This window comes from Symphalangus syndactylus, chromosome 7, assembly GCF_028878055.3.
Source record: "Symphalangus syndactylus isolate Jambi chromosome 7, NHGRI_mSymSyn1-v2.1_pri, whole genome shotgun sequence".
NCBI classification, from domain to species: domain Eukaryota; kingdom Metazoa; phylum Chordata; class Mammalia; order Primates; family Hylobatidae; genus Symphalangus; species Symphalangus syndactylus.
In genome coordinates this window covers 129130513-129143106 of record NC_072429.2, presented here as the reverse complement: position 1 = coordinate 129143106, position 12594 = coordinate 129130513, and the positions used below count along the sequence as shown (strand labels likewise).

The following is a 12594-nucleotide window of genomic DNA, read 5'->3' as shown; positions in this document are numbered from 1 at the left end:
GGCAAAGTTAAATTCAGACCTCTACAGACCTGTGAACTATCATCTTTTCTTCTGTTGGAAGGTGTGCCAGGTAACCTGTGTAACTAAATGTTTTAACTGTCTAGTGACTTTGTCACCTTGGAGGCAAAAGTGTGTCATCAGTGAATAAGAGGAAACAAACCAAATTAAAAAAAAAAAAAAATGAGTAACCGCAAAAAATGGTAGGCTCCAGCACTGTAGAAGAGAGGCTTGGAAACATAAAATGGATTTCAGAGTTTCTCACTCACATCTTTTGTTACTATTGCAGTACCAGCTCACCTACCAATAGGTTACTTCTCTAAGAAATCAGTGGTCTGTAACTTAACAGAAAACCTGGGAGGGAAGGCAGCAGACTATAATAGAAAGAGCGCAGGCCATGAAGTTGGACAGATGTGGACTTTCGTCCTTGCTAATCCACTTCTTATTAGCAAGGTGACCTTGAGCTGGTTATTTCTCCTTCTTGAGCCTCCATTTTTCTTCTGTAACATGAGGATAGTGGTATTTAAAAAAGTTGTTGAAGGGATTTAATGAACTCATATCTGTAAAGGGTCTGCCAGGTTATGGGAGTTCAGTAAATGCTTGTTCCTCTTAATTTTATCATCATGAAATTATTGAGCTGAATGGAACCTGAACAAGCCAAAACCCTCAGATACTTTATGGCCCTCCCGTCTCATCAGAGCTGGGAATCACTAGCCAAATGAAACTGGAAACCTAATATTCTCTTGTTTTTTAAACCCCCCTAGGCCTTGAGACATTCTGTAATATTATTTGTTAACACATTTTGCACCCTGGTGCCTTCATTTTGCTCCCTAATTTATTTATATCCAATAAAACACTTCTCATTAAGGTAGATAACTAATAGTCATGTAGTTATGACCAAATGTTGTTTTAGGTCTTGCCCTAAGTTATATACCTAATTTATAACTTCTGCCCTTCGCTTTTATTTCAGTGAACTCCCACACTGTGGTAGGCCCTTATATTTGATATTAGCTCTTTGGGGAGGTGAATGAAATAAATAACTAGGAGATGCCACAAAGCGGGCTTATAAGGTGCTGATATTGTTGTTTCTTGAAGTTAGTGGTGGTTACATGATAAAGTTCACTTTTTGATAATTCATCAGATGCTGAACTTAAGATTTATGTACTTTTCTGTAGGTATGTATATTATATACCAATAAAAATATATTTAAAGTATTATATACAAGGAGGTTCACTGAAGCCTTGATTGTGATTTGGAAGAGCAGAAAATAAAAGGGATTTATTAAATAGACCATAGTATACATGTAATAGAACACTACACAAAAAAGAGAGAAATTCAAGTAGTCTAGGTCTGAGTTTGAATCCTAGCTTTGTTATACTTGTTCAAGTCAAGTATATTATTTAACTTCCAAGAGTCTTACATTTCCTTACCATAAATTTAAAAAATAATATCTAATGTGCAGGGGATTGTATGGACAAAAGGAGAGACCATCTAAGGCCCCTAACACACTGCCTGCCACATAGTAGGTGTTTAACAAATGGTAGATGGGGGAAAAGGACAGCTAGATGAATGCTTGGGTGCCTTCTCTATTTTAATTCAGTGATTCCACATATAACATTTGACCAGCCTGATTTTATAAAGAGCTTAATGAGAACCATTGTTTGTCTCAGGAAGAACAGTCAGTTCTCTGTAATGTGATGATGGTTTGTGCCTGAGGTTCTACACTTGTGAGCTGCAAAAGGGAGACCCTTGCTTTACAGTTATGAGGCGCTGCTGTATTTACCGTGCTGAGGGCTCCCTCCGTGTGACTCTTTTCCAAGTGTTCTCGCTCAAGATGCATTTCATCCCTTGGCCCACAATGACCACATCACTCAGCAGCTCATACAAAGGCTCCTCTACTGGGGGTTATGCTTCTTCCTGTTCTTTAAAGGATTTCCTTGATCACAGCTGCCCTGGATATGACAGAGGGAGAGATTGTTCCTGTATGGATGTAAAGAGGTGAGAGTTCAAGGGCTGTATGCAGAATTTGAGTGCAGCCTTCTCCAGTAGACTGCACCCTCTTTGTGGATGGGGGTGGCACAGCTAATTGAACATTGAATCTCTCCAGTCTGGATTAGGGGTTCTGTGTGCCCTCCTCCTAGGTTTGTACTATTAGAGTAGCCTCTGGTGACATATGGTTTTAAATTGTAAATGAATTAAAATAAAATTTAAAATTCAGTTCCTCAGTTTTAGCAACATTTCAAGAACTTAACAGCCATATATGACTAGTGGGTGCCATATTGGATAGTGCAGAAATAGAAACTTCTCCATCATCACAGGAAGTCCTGTTAGACTGATACTGTAGGAGAACATGTATCCCATTGTATTGCAATTACTAATCATCTCTCTTGGAGTAGATAATGATTCTTACCTTTTTTGATTAGGATCACCTGAAGAACTCTTAAAAACAGAAACAGGAATCTCTCAGACCCTTATCCTAGAATTGTTCCAGAGTAGAGCCTAGCTGTTGAGATTAAAAAAATATTATTCCCCAGCTGATTCTAATTTGCAGCTAAAATTAAGAACTGTTGCACTGGCCTATGAGTTTTTTGATAAGACTAGTACTGTGTTTTTCATCTTCGTAGTTTATGCATTTGTCAATGTAATTTATTAGTTTGTTTGAAAGGATATTTATTGAGCACCTATTATATTCTCCTGTTCTAGGTGTTAGGTGTTTGGCACATCAAAGTCTCTGCCTTCATGAATTTTACAATCCAGCAGGGGAGAGATAAATGTTAATCAGATCATCAAACTAGGAAGTATTTATAACTAGAAACTAGGAAGCGCTATAAAAGAAAGCTTACAAAGTGCAAAGGGTGAAATAGGAAGAAGGATCTGAGGTAGTGTGAGGAAGGTGCTAAGGGAGTACCACTTGGAGGAAATGATATTCATTGTGTATATATGCTGTACTAGGCTAAGCCAAACAAGCCGATAAGGTAAGTACCATTGTTCTCATTTTATAGATGATGAAAGTGAAGCTTAGAGAGCCAGAATAGGTTGTTCAGGGTACCATACCTAGCAAATAATGGAAAGAGAGCCCAGCTGACCCCAGCTTTGCTCTTTACAGGTACTCTGTATTTGTCTTCCACCTAACACATGATAGGGGCTCAACAAGGGTTGAATGAATTGCTACATGTTGGCTGGTTGTGTTACTACCTGGGAAGCTCTCTGAGACCAGCTATTAATATTCACTAATCATGAATATTCATGAATGGATCCATCAAATGGAAACTCCCAGCATTGTAATCTGTGGGATGACTTTGGTGTTTCCCAGATGAGACCACAAATAGTAGTTTCCATGGTCATGTCTCAGAAATATAGGGACAAACTCAGATCCCTCCGGGTTCCTCACAGACTATTGAGGCCTGATAGGGTTTCTGCAGTCATGAGCAAGTATAGTATAGCTGGGTTTGTGGGCAGCACTATGACATTTAATTCTTTAAAAATGACTAAATGAGTAAAACAGTGGTGTTGCATAGCTTTCCATGATACATGCTCAGTGGAATCCAAGCTGTTCCCCTCCAAGGGCTTTTGGCCTTATCCAGAGAAACCACAAGAAGCTGAACCCTGCTATCTGTTTCCCAATGCATTTTCATAATTTTCTTGTTTTCTCACAGTGCTTAAGTGATACAAAACCCATGTGATATTTTTTAAACATTTAAAAAGCATTTCTGTATTTCTGGTTGGAGATTACCAATCACTCAACTTCCCAAAGTGATTTAAAAGATGGCTAAACATTGTGAAGCTTCTTACTCTTAAAATGTATTATTTTTACACATAAACTTTTATCAGTACTAGTAAACAGTATAAAAATGAGAGTTTTTTTTTTTTTTTTTTTAAACAAATTGTCTCCGTGCAAGCCCTTTAGTTTCAAGATTGTTCTGGGAATTTGTGTCTCACTTTTCCATGTTGTGTATGAGGACATTTTAAAAAACAAAACAGAACTCAATTCTGTGAACTACTTAGGCCAATGGAAAATTCTCCAAGCCATTCAGTTTTCCTGTGCTGTTCTCTAAGTTTTGAAGTTTTAACATTATTAATCTGTGAAACAGATTGTCGTTTAGGAAGTCTGCCTTAGTGATCCCTCTCCCTTTCCCCTTTTCTCCCTCCTTCGCCCTTTTGCTAATATATGATTAAAATGGCTAGTAGTTTCTTGGGCACTGTGGAGGTTTTAATTTATTGTAATTCTTGGGCAATTTTCTTTACAAAGATAGAGCCTAATCCCCCTTCCCCTTGAATGTATACCAGAGTTACTAACTCCCTTCTAATGAACAGAATGTAGTAGAGGTGATGCCATGTGATTTCCAAGGCCAGTCCATAGACAAGATAGCTTCAACCTGGTCCTTCTGTTCTTTTTCTGATCACTTTCTTTGGAGGAAGCCAGCCACCATATTGAGGATACTCAAGCAGTCCTATGGAGAACTACCACTCACTTACCAGCCATGCAAGTGAGACATGGAAGCAAATCTAACCCCAGTCAAACTTTCAGGTGACTGCAGCCCTGGCAGACATCTTGATCTTGATCTTTGTGAGAGACCCTGGGTCAGTACAGTAGGAGTGGGGCTGGCATTCCCTTGGAAGCATGGGCATGTGAATGCACATAAGTCAGGTGTGGCTTGAGAAAAGAGCTTACTGCTTGCTTCTCAGTATTGTTTAAAAAACACAGTGAGACATACTGCACTTTTAGAAAGGGAAGCATGTGGTTCATAATAAGCATGGGTATACTGAGTTGGCTGTTCTACCAAATGAGTTAGGTTGAAAACATTAATCTTTTTGAGCAGATACATTCTCACACAACACAGGTACAGGTATACACTTTTTTCTGGGAATAGAAACTCAGGATATTCCTGCTACTAGATCTTTTTCTGTGTTAAAGTGTTGGCTTTTTTTTTCTTTGCTCAGATTAAATGAACATATTATTATAAGGCTGGTTCCTTAGAATTTATGCCAGGATATATTCAGAATAAATGTTAGCTTATTGGTAACACATGGTGCCCCTTAGAATCTATAACATTGTTGGTCTGAAAGTTGAGGCTTGTAAATCCTTTAATATTTCTGGGCAAGAAAAAAATGACAGTGGTATATAATTTTATTACAAGCATATGATGTGGAAGTCTTATTTTCAAAACACAGCTAAATTGTTATAAACAGTTTTGTAGCTTTTTCATTACAAGGAAGACAGCCATTGATTTTCTCATTTCCTTACATTTTTGTCTCCCATTCCTCTTCAGTTAGAATTAAGTAGTAGATAGTTTTATAAGAGAGTGTTTGTGTTTTTTAAGGCAAAAAATGTGTGGTGTTCTCTCCAGTTTTTCATTTTGTTAAATTATCCATTTTAAGAAAAAGCTCATAGTGCACAAGGAAATCTAGGATTTTAAAGGTAAAGTACTAAATTTATCAGTGGATAGGAAACAAATGTTTTTGTAACCAAAGAACTTCATTTGAGCTATTTTTTAGTTAAGTATTTCCTCACATTTGAAGGTATAGTGTGAATTCAGTTGTCACTAGAGTTGGTAATTAGGTTCAGTGTCTTACCATGGTGTCATTTAATGCTTATTTTAATCCTGCGGTTTTCAGTGGGGAGACAAGTTTTCTTAACAGGCATTTGTAAGAGATATAATAGATTAGAATAAAATGTCACAAGTTGTACAAAAGCAGCTTGTCTCTAGGAAATTTTACCTTTTTTGCTGTTTTTCAAGTTTGTGGATAACCAGATTTTTTTAAAAAATCTTTTTGAATTACAGTAAATTGATTAGTAAAAATAATAATTCTTAAGCTCTCAAAAGGCTTTAGATAGAAATACTGGGATTGAGCAAAATCTAAACAAATTTCTTTGGGCCTTCAAGGCATTTTGCATTCTTGTGGGTCCATTATTACTCCTTGGGAGGTGAAAACAAATTAAAATAATGAGTTCCTTCAGAATGGTCAAGGAAGGGTTTTTTTTCCCCAAAAGGGAATGTACTCACCCAGGAGAGCATTACTCCTTAAATTATATGGGGATAAACTAGAGGGATTCAAAAGAATGCTGTTTAAAAATCGGTGTCTCTTTCCAGAATAATATTAAAGCCCCAGGCTTCTTAGGAAGTTTCAATTTTTGGATCCTAGTTATTGGCTCACATGTTCTTTTATTTGAAATTAGAAGCTATTCACTGCGTGTATGAGCCTGTGTAGGCACTTCCTCCGTTTTGCTGGTTGTAGAATGAGTGCTCTCATTTTACTTAAAATGAGTTAATTTTTTAATGATGTGTGCTTCTTCTATCTTTGGGGAATGTACATCATGATAAATTAAGTAGTTTTAAATAAATTTGTGAGTACTCATCCCATGACCACTAGTTTGGGGTTGGTGTTTTTTTGTTTGTTTGTTTGTTTTGGAGACAGGATCTCACTGTGTTGCCCAGGCTGGAGTGCAGTAGCGCAGTCTCAGCTCACTGCATCCTTGATCTCCCAGGCTCAGGTGATCCTCCCTCCTCAGCCTCCCGAGTAGCAGCTGGGACCACAGTTGCATGCCACCATGCCCAGCTAATTTTTGTTTTGTGTGTGGGAGGGAGGTGGTGTTTGGTAGAGCTGGGGCTTCACCATGTTGTCCAGGCTGGTCTTGAACTCCTGGGCCCAAGCCATCCACCCACCTCTGCCTACCAAAGCGTTGAGATTTACAGGCGTGGGCCACCATGCCCAGCCTATTTTGAGGTTTTTTTAAGCCTTAGGATGAACAACAAATTTGCTCTGTTAAAGGTGAATATAAAAATGTATTTCTCTGCTTTAATGATTTATTTTGGTAAAAATAAATATAGCTGCCATTTGTTGAATACCTACTATGTGCCAGGTAGAGTCTATTGTGCTTTTCAGTCTTCATTTAGTTATTTTCACTGTTTACATAAAGATTCAGATTAATGACTGTTAGGGACCACCTTTGAGCCTCAAACAGACCTTTCTTGACAACTACAGTCAAAAGATTCTATGGCTTTACCTGTATCTTGCTGCCTCTTTTTTCAAATTGCATTTTCCCCATTCTTAAATGGTTTATATCTCATCAAAGTAGGATTGTATTTTCCTGTATAAAGCTGTTGCACTTAAACTGTAGCAAAGAATCTGCCCTCTGAAAACAACCATGCCATGACAACATCTAACAAGCAGTCATATGTGTGTGTTTAATTTTATTTCTAGTTCACATGTCAACGTGAATTTTTAAGTGTCTATTTTTATGACTTGAGAGGTTTCTCCAATTAAGCATTTAGCAAGAAAGAATAACTACTTACTGATTTTGTGATGCCCCATTTGAGTATGCGTCAAGCAGATTGTTGCTGATTCTGAAGTGGTTTTCATTGATAATCAGTGCCATAAGACAGAACATTTAGAGGTTGATAGAGGATGACTTTGCTCGGCCAGTTTGTCTGTTGCCTTCACAGACAACAGAAGGATATTCTCAGATCTTCCATGTCTCGGGTAATTGATCAAACATGTACTTTTTTCTTTGTGGAGAGCCCAATGGGTGCTGGGGGGACTGGAACACCCCGTGCTGATTTTTCTCACTGGTATTTTCTGGTTTCTTTCCCCATTGTGAAAGTGCAATGTGATATTAATGTGTTTAGTATAGAAAATTCAGATGAGCTAAAAGAAAAAAAAAATAATAGCCACAGGTCTTTTTAAAGGTTTTTTTCCGTTGTTTATATATTTTTTCAAGTTAAAGGTTTTTTTTGTTTGTTTTTTTCATTATTTAGATTCTTTTTTTTTTTTTTTTTTTTTTTAAGACAGGGTCTCACTCTGTTGCCTATGCTGGAGTGCGACGGCATGATCTTGGCTCACTCAGCCTCACCGTCCTGGACTCAGGTGGTCCTCCTACCTCAACCTCCCGAGTGGCTGGGACCACAGGTGCTTGCTACCATCCCTGGCTAATTTTTTTAGTTTTTGTAGGGATGTGGTTTTGCCGTGTTTCCCAGGCTAGTCTTGACCACCTGGGTTCAAGCTATTCACCCACCTTTGCTTCCCAAAGCGCCGACTACCAGCGTAAGCCACTGCTCCTGGCCCATTGTGTATATTCTGAATCACAAACACACCCACTTTTGGAGTACCCAGCACATCTGTGTTCTCTGTGGCCCTCATTATCTTACTTGTCCACATTTGAGGGTGATGCCTTTTCCCAGAGTTCTGAAGTGGAGAAGCCTAGTTGAGGTCATGTTTTGGGGGGTGTTCTATGCCACCTGTACAGTGAGGAGTTGGGTTGCTCCTAGGTAGAGAGCTGGGATGTAATCTCTACTCTGGCAGGAAGTAACTGAGTATTTCTTAACAAGTCCTTCATTTCTCAGGACCTTGGTTTTTCTACCAGTGAAACAGAGATGATTTTTTTTCTTGTCTGTTTATGAAATGAGATGAAGTTACTTTTGTAGCCTCTAAAATTCACTGTTTGTACCCAAAGGGGAGTTGATAGTGTCTAACAATACTGCATTTCCCTAGCAACTGATCCAAAGAGATCTGCCCCTTTTGATCTCACATGTGCTGTTGCCCTTCCCTCAGACTTGCCAGCTGTGCACCCAGAAAGGGCAAGAAGCTTTGTCTTCAGATACAGCTAACATTTCTTCTAATTTCGAACATTTTGGGGTGATAGACCGCTTAGTAAGCCTCAGAACAACACACGTTGTCTGAACTTAAAACAAAAAATCTTAACAAAGCAGAATATTTCAGTCAATTTCAGGGGTTTTTGGAACCCCTGACATTGAAAACAGAACCATTGATTTATATAAACAATATGTTATATATAATGTATGCTATGTTATATATAGTATAATATATATAATACTTTATAATTGATTAAACATATAAGCATTGATTGGAAATGCCTTGAAATGTTTTACTGACACGGATTGATGATTAAAAATAGTTTGGAGAGTCCAGGTGCAGTGTGGCTCATGTCTGTAGTTCCAGCACTTTGGGAGGCCAAGGGAGGCGAATCACTTGAGCCTAGGAATTCGAGACCAGCCTGGGCAACATGGCAAAACCCCATCTCTGCAAAAAAAACACACAAAAAAAATCAGCTAGGCATGGTGGCATGCACCTGTGGTTCCAGTTACTCAGGAGGCTGAGGTGGGAGAGTTGCCAGAACCAGTGAGGTCAAGTCTGCAGTGAGCTGTGATTGCGCCAGTGTGCCCCAACCTGGACAACAGAGTGAGATCCTGTCTCAAAAAAACAACCACAGAAAAATAGTTTGTAGAGCACTAGTTCAGAGGGTAGCTGCTCAGGCTGAGTCCTACCCTAGGCTACCACCTCATTAGCAGAACAAGAACCCAATGAGGTTTTATTATCTCGATTTTACATGTAATTTATAAGCCAAGAAGCTAAAGCTCAGAAGGACTTAAAGGTTATACCCAAGGCCATAATTCTAAACACTAAATAACCTTTGTATCCTATTGTAGGTGCTTGATGAAAGTTTGTGAATTAGTAGTTAAATATGGGGTCCTATTTTTAAATGCCTATTTATTTAGAAGGGTTGACTCCATTGGGTAGTCATACTGTGGAGGCTGAAGTAGGGCAGGAATTGGTTGTGTCTTTGCTACCTATTTTAGGGCCAGATCTCAAAGCATTGCAATTACCTACAGAGCCATCAGTAAACCAAAGTGTAATGTGTATTTCTTCTGGCAGGTAGGAAGGCTGTATGATGAAGCCAGAAGAGAGAACATTTCTGCTTCTGCTATAGGAGAGTGATGTTCAGGTGCTGTTTAAATGCTGAATAATAGCCCTGTGGAACTCTTTGAGTATCTTTTCTTGGGGCTCTGTTATTTAATGGATTTGTCAGTGCTGCAGAAATGAGAGTATGCATGCTGAGTTTCCAGATAACACCCTAGAGGCTGGGGCCAGACTCTTGCTGAGGCTTGGTTAGGACTTTGAAAGAACAACTCCAAATTCAGAATGATCTTGAGAAATTATAGAAATGAATCATCTAAAGTGGCATGGAGAAGAGCAGTTTTAAAAAATGTCCACAGGGCTTTCTGCCTCCAAGGATTTTGTCTTTAATCTTAACAATAGACTAATACAGTTAGTGGTGATGGGAAAATGTAAGGAAACTGAGGCTCAGGGAAGTGAAATAATTTGCTCATAATCAGCAGTTGTTTCCAAATTAATGTTATAGAAAAGAAAATAAAGAGTTTAGAACCAAAATCCAGCCCTCATTCCCTAACAATATGGTGTCTGTAAAGTTAAAACAAATTATTTTCCGGTCACAGGACAGGTGGCACTAAGTTTATGGACTGGTGTGGCAAAAAGGATCTGAGCCACTATCTGATGATGAACAGGAACAGAAGGCAGTGCTTTTAAAACTTTAACCTATCACAGCACTTTGGGAGGTTGAGGCGAGAGAATTGCCTGAGGGCTGGATTTTGAGACTAGCCTGGACAGCGTAGTAGGACCCCATCTCTTAAAAAAAAAAAAAAAAAGCCAAGCGTGGTAGTGCATGCCTGTAGTCCCAGCTACTAGGGAGAGACTGAAGTGGGAATATCACATGAGCCCAGGAGATCAAGGCTACATACAGCAAGCTATGACCATGCTGTGGCATTATAGCCTGGGCAACAGAGCAAGACCCTGTCTCTTAAAACAAAATCTTAATCTACCTAGCTCTAGATTGAAGATGGTAAGCTCTGGAGCAACCAAAGACTGCATGTTAGCTTCTGTGTATCTCAGCCCACCTGAGCAAACACTGACTTCCTTATTGCTGAGTACTTTATGGTGCCTGTATGGTATGCTGCTACCTCTTGCCTTGAATATCCACACCCCAAGTCTACTTGTTAAACAACTATTCATTTTTCAAGCTTCTGCTCAATTATCCTCTCTTATGAAACCTAACCCACTCCCTCCAAGTGTTGTCTGTGTGTTCTTTTTTTATCAAATATTAAATAGTTGCCTTCTGTAGGCCATCTTAAATAGCAGTATGTTTTCATACAGAAGAAAGAAAAAAAAGTTAGAACTCCTCCTCATGCCATATAGATAATTTCATTGCAGATGTATTAAGTATTTAAATATTGAAGTGAATAAAATTTTAAAAAGTTTAATAACTTACTTTAACAAACCCTTTCCTGTGCTATATAAACAAATACATTGTTTTGGGTTAAAGATTAAGTGTTTTTAAAAACACTAAATATTAGAAGGCTTAGGAACATAAGGCAGGAAACCAAAAAAAGTCTTTTGCATACAGATTGATTTATATGACTACATGACATTTTTAAATTTCTCCATGGCAAAGGACACCATTAATAAGTTACAAGACAAACGGAAGAAATATTTGCAACACATATTATAAAAGTTTCTGTCCCTTGTACCAGACATTCTTACAAACTGATAGGAAAAATACTAGCATTGGAAAACGGGGCTAAATATGTAAACAAGCAGAAAAGGAAATGTTAATGGACAATAAAATACAAAAAGATAGGCTTACTATAGTCAATTTTTTATACACTTGTGGCCAGAATTAAAAAAGAACAGTAACATCTGTGTGCTGATATGGTTGAAGAGAATTAGTGCCTTTTATATGTGCGTTGCTGTTGGGAATGTGAATTGCCTTAACCAGCTTCTCTGGAAAGAGTATGGCAATATTAATTAAAATTTGAAATGTACACACTATCCCCCAGCAGTCCTGCTTTTGTGAATATATTTTTCCAGAGATAAAGTAACGGCGTGTAAGAGCTTGTGTGTAAGAGTATTTATTGCAGCATTGTGTTTTGATGGCAAAAGCTGCAGAAAACCTAGTATCCTCTCAGCAGGGGGATTTCTTATGGAACATGTCCCAGTTAAAATAATTAGATTTACTTATATTAAATTTCATGATTTTTATTCCATAGGAATAAAGCAAGCCATGGTGGTCGTATGTAATATCCTATTTATTTTTTTTGAAAGGAGAAAGGGGTGAAAACACCTATATTTGTGTGTCTATGTGTGTGTATATTTTTTTTAATCATAAGGTTTCACTAAGATACACTCCAAATTATTAACTTTGCATATCTTAAGGAGGTGGGATTGGAAAAGGGGAAAGGAAATTATGATTTTATCTTTATATTTCTCTGTAATAGCATATGAATTACTTATATAATTTTAAAAACAAATAGAATTAAATATTTTGTAAGTGTGATTAGTGCTACAAAGTATGTATAGGATAATATAAAAAGAATTTGTCACTTCCCCTTTCATGGCAGTGCTATGATTTATGTCACATATTACATTGCTTTATTATTAGATTATAGCTCACTGTATTTTATATGGCTGGCGCATGGCTGCTGGTAAGTATTTTTTGAAAGAAGGAAAAAGACTTGTTCTAGGAGAATCCACTACATGCAGTGAGCATTTTACTGAGCACTCACTATGTGCCAGACCCAGCACTGGGAACTGGGCATATAACAAAGTATGTAAAGCTGTGACCCCCAGCTTGGCAGGAGGCTAAGAAGAGAGTGAATAACAGGATGCTTGGTAGGTTACATTTACATTGAAAGAGTCAGGGTGAGTCCTGAAATTGTGATGGAACTTACAGACAGGAGAACTTTGGATAGGTTTTTGTGACTGGAGTGTGATAATGCATGTATC

General features: G+C 38.1%; 1 protein-coding gene across 9 annotated transcripts in view; it reads left to right on the top strand.

Annotated features, from left to right (window-relative positions):
- The window catches only part of ASAP1 (ArfGAP with SH3 domain, ankyrin repeat and PH domain 1), a 395575-nt gene that overhangs the window by 205186 nt on the left and 177795 nt on the right, over positions 1–12594 (top strand). The gene's annotated exons all lie outside the window — the stretch shown is intronic.